The following is a 4,455-nucleotide window of genomic DNA, read 5'->3' on the forward strand; positions in this document are numbered from 1 at the left end:
ACAACATTGTGTCTAAAATAACACAATATTATCTTCTTGAACTGTTGCATAAGATGAGTATCCCATTTGCCAGCATGTGGTATTGCACTGGTATTGCCTAATTCTTAAGTGATATTTCTTGACTATGTGATGTAAATATGAGACATATATATGAATAATAAATTTCAGTTTTTTTTATGTGTTATTATTTATGATTTATAAATTAATTACAGAGTGAAACACATCAGCACATTAACTTTTACACTTTACATCATATTGCCAAAAAATGTGCTGAATGGCAGCTCATCTGGGACTTGTACCAAAATATATAAAGTGATGACATTGGACCATCGTTATTTATATTTATTATTATTATATAATCTCTCTATATATATATAGTTAAATAATCTGACATTTTCTCTCAATTTTAAGCTAGACTGCATGCTTTTTTATAGCAAGGATGCAATAACTTTATTCCCACAGCCATCTGGGAGTTTTAAGACCAGCGCCTATCAATGCTGAACCCTATGAAGTCCACTTCTTGAGTCTTTTTTACCTGTACAGATGTCCCCTTGGGAATAAATTTGGAAGGATCCTCATACCACTTCCCTCATAATTGGCTGTAACCTACAGGGTCTGTTATTTCTGAGATTTAACAAAAGCGATTTGACAAAGCTTTGCAATGACTTTTACAATGACTCGACAATCTGAAAAAAAGGAGCTTTAATCTACTGCAGCTCTACACATTTTGATTGCAGGCCTAAATTTGTGCAAAGCGCCTGCATTAATGAATGATGATCTGCATTTGTGTGTGTTTCTGTGCTTTGGTCTGTTTCCAGAACATGCTATCTTGTCTTCCCAGGGTCTCTAAGCACTCCTACCATCTGGTCAAGGTCATAAGTGTTTCAGCATCACTTAACACTGGGCTCTTTTACTGGGACACTGATACTTTGGGGATGCTGCATTAAACACATGATGTCGTGCCAACAGATGTGACACACTCTTCCCCCCTGCAATACACCCCACATTTGCACTTTCTCTGAGTGTGTAAGCATGCTTCTTTGTCATCTGTGTGTGTGTGTGTGTGTGCTTGGTTCTGTGGTAATGCTGTGGGAATCCTTGAACAATATGCAGGAAACAAATTGAATCACATTCCTTCAGATTTGGGTTCAGACTGATTATGAAAAATAAAGCTCACCTCCCCTTTCTCTTTTTAATAGGCAAAGGCTTTTATGAAATATTATAAGCGGGTGGAAATTTAACAGACCTTTCATTACTTAGCGTGTTTTGGCGAAGGAACTGTAAATCATCTGCCTGCTTTACAATAAACCAGCTCAGAGAAACCAACGTCCCAAAGCAGGCACATACCTCAGGGTCTCTGAGCACACGAGGGGGCCCATATTACAGCAGATATTAATGCTTAGAGAAAATAGAAGTATCTGTGCAGAATTATGCCGCACTAAAGAAATTATATTGGACTGCTGGTATGTGTGTGTAGCTGCACTACAATAGAAAAAGAGAACAGAAAAGTAGAGAATACGGAGTATTAGCCATACATGTTCCCATATATATATATATATATATATATATATATATATATATAATTTTTCAAACTACAAATGTAATTTAATTTGCTCCTGTTTCGACCCTGTCTATTAGACCATTGCATATGGATCCGCACGTCTCACGTCTCTGTCATTCCGTTACAGAAACATTAAATATTTGATTTGTATTGTTCCTCTATAGATTTTTAATAATACATCAAAACACAAACACTGCAAGTTTGAAATTATTTATATCTGTTTTATACGGTATAGGTTTCCAAAATAAAACTGTTGTTTTATAATATTGATAATGTGATAGTTATTGAGGTTGATTTTAAGGCCATTGCTGACAGTCATTTGATTGTTTTTAACTTTTATGTATGTACAGTGTTGAACTAAATTCAGTCACTCCTGAAACCTTACTGTGTACATGTGACCTGTAATGACCAAAACTCTCTCAAATATTTCAATATATAGCATAATTCTATAGTGCAACTGTAATGGTTAAAATGTGCAGAGAGAAGCAGGCTGCTGTGAGACAGGACTAATGTCTATTAGAGCAAGAAAGTCACCGAACCAAACCAGGGCATGCCAATTTAGAGACGGGTGAGTGTCAATATGAGTGTCAGCGTTCAAGATGGAAGAGCTGCTGATTAAAACAATATTTTGAAGAATGGCAAGTCACATGATTAAGTTGTTACAAGGGCAATTTTTCAGGTTTTGAGGCACGTGTCCAAATACACAAATGTGTTTCTCAAACAGTGTTTTTTCTTCCCCTTTTGTCACTTCAAACAATAATATCATATTTTTGAGGGTTATGTCGATAAATAAACGTGACAATAAAAGCACACTGATGTAAATTATACAGATTTTTGGTTTTAGAGATTATAAGTAATTTTAAATAAAAGCTTGAACTGTGTTTCAAGGGGATTTTTCATTAATATTACGTTAGGGAAAGTGGTAATTTTTGATTGGTGTGTTTTAAATGTTTATTATAAGGACAATGTTTAATTGATCTGTAGTCTAGGTCCTGTGATTGTTCAATTATTATAATTATTATTTTTTTTTTTTTTCATTGTTTTAAGAAATAATTTAACAAGTGTGATAAACACACACATGCAAATAATGATAATGATAAATGTCAGTGATTGTGATTAAAAATGCAAGGCTGCGCAATTTGGTGAAAATATTGTGATTATACAGTATCTCAGTATGACTATAAACAACAACAAAAATAACAACAACAACAGCAATAATAATAATAATAATAATAATAATAATAATAATAATAATAATAATAATAATAATAATAATGATAATAATAAAAACAATAAATAAACAATAAGTATTGCTAAAAAAAATAGAATACTAAATGGAAACAAAACAATAAATATTATTGTCATATTTCAATGTAAAAAAACATTCTTTGTTATAAAAACAAACCGAATCATAAGATAATCACATACAAACCCTATACTATATTAATTGTATGTTTTTTTGTTGTTGTTGTTGTTGTTGTTGTTGTTGTTTTTTAGTCCAGATCAAGAAAAGTGTGTGATGTATTGGCGTGCTGTTAAAGTGAAACAGCAATCATCTGGAGCCGTCGCCGCTCTTTGACAGATTTCAGATTTCAGTTTTATTTCAACTAATTGTGAGGCCCTCCCTAAAGCTGTAAAGGTTTTGTCCTGGGCCATGTGAATATCAATATTAGTAACCATGTTGCAATGAGCTAGTTTATATATAGGTGTTATGCTAGATACCTATTTTGGTTATGCATCCTTCAGGCACTCATTTTGAACTCCTGATCTCTCTCTCTCTCTGATCTCTAACACAACCTGCTTCAGTGCCTCTCCACAGAGAGTTTGTTTGTAGCTCTTGAAGCATTTAATCTCTTCTCTCTTTGAGACAGGAGAGCAGAGAACGAGGAGGACACGCAGCCTCGTTACACACTGTTTTTAAGTTTACCTCAGGAACGTGCCATTTCCACTGCGAGGTTTCCCGGCTCTAATTGTGGTGCTATCATGGGGACTTGTTAGTATATATATATATATATATATATATATATATATATATATATATATATATATATATTATTTAAAATCAGAAATAAATTACATCACAATGAAAAAAAAAATCTATTAATAATCAAAATGATTTCTAGGCATCACATGTTTTCCTCTGATTGATCCACTTTCTCCTTTTGCTATTTTCTCAAAAGCCAGGTCATGGAGAAGGAGGAAAATATAAAAATACACTCATTCATAATAAATGCACTCTACACCACACGCGTGTAACTGGGTTTTTTAAAGAATTGTTAGGTTAGTTAATGCATTAAAGATGCAGAGCCATCTTGGTAACAAACAGATTTAAACAATTATGGAGACCAAAGTCAGAAAATCAAAGAGTTACAGACAAATCAATGACAGTGAGTCAATTAAACAAACCCAGAACAAAAGAGAATTTTAATACCAAACCTCATTAGGCCTTTTTTTTTTTTTTTTTTTTTTTTTTGGTTTGTTTGTAGTGTCATTTGCATTAAAGGATTCTGGCAGTAAATCACATTACCATTCTGACTTGCCAACCTTAAACCAAAACTTCCCAGCCATTTGCAAGCATGGTTGCCTTAAAAAAAAAAATAATAATAATAATAATAATAATAATAATTCAAATAATAAATAAAATACTTCAGGAGCTGTCAGACGTAAACTGCATGACACACTTTTCACTCATTCTCTAGTTCTCTTGCAAAACTGCACTTGAAAAGATAAGAGTTGCTGGAACTAATGGATCACCTCTGAATGGCTGTGACTTTTCTTCTGCTGTATGTCGGTCTGTCTCTTGTCAAACATAATATTAGCTGTGATATTTGTTGATTACTTTTAACAGGTAGTTGAACAGGTTAAGAACAACTTAACAATTTCAAAGCATTCTT

The sequence above is a fragment of the Carassius gibelio genome, chromosome A18 (genome assembly GCF_023724105.1).
Source record: "Carassius gibelio isolate Cgi1373 ecotype wild population from Czech Republic chromosome A18, carGib1.2-hapl.c, whole genome shotgun sequence".
In the NCBI taxonomy this organism is placed as follows: Eukaryota; Metazoa; Chordata; class Actinopteri; order Cypriniformes; family Cyprinidae; genus Carassius; species Carassius gibelio.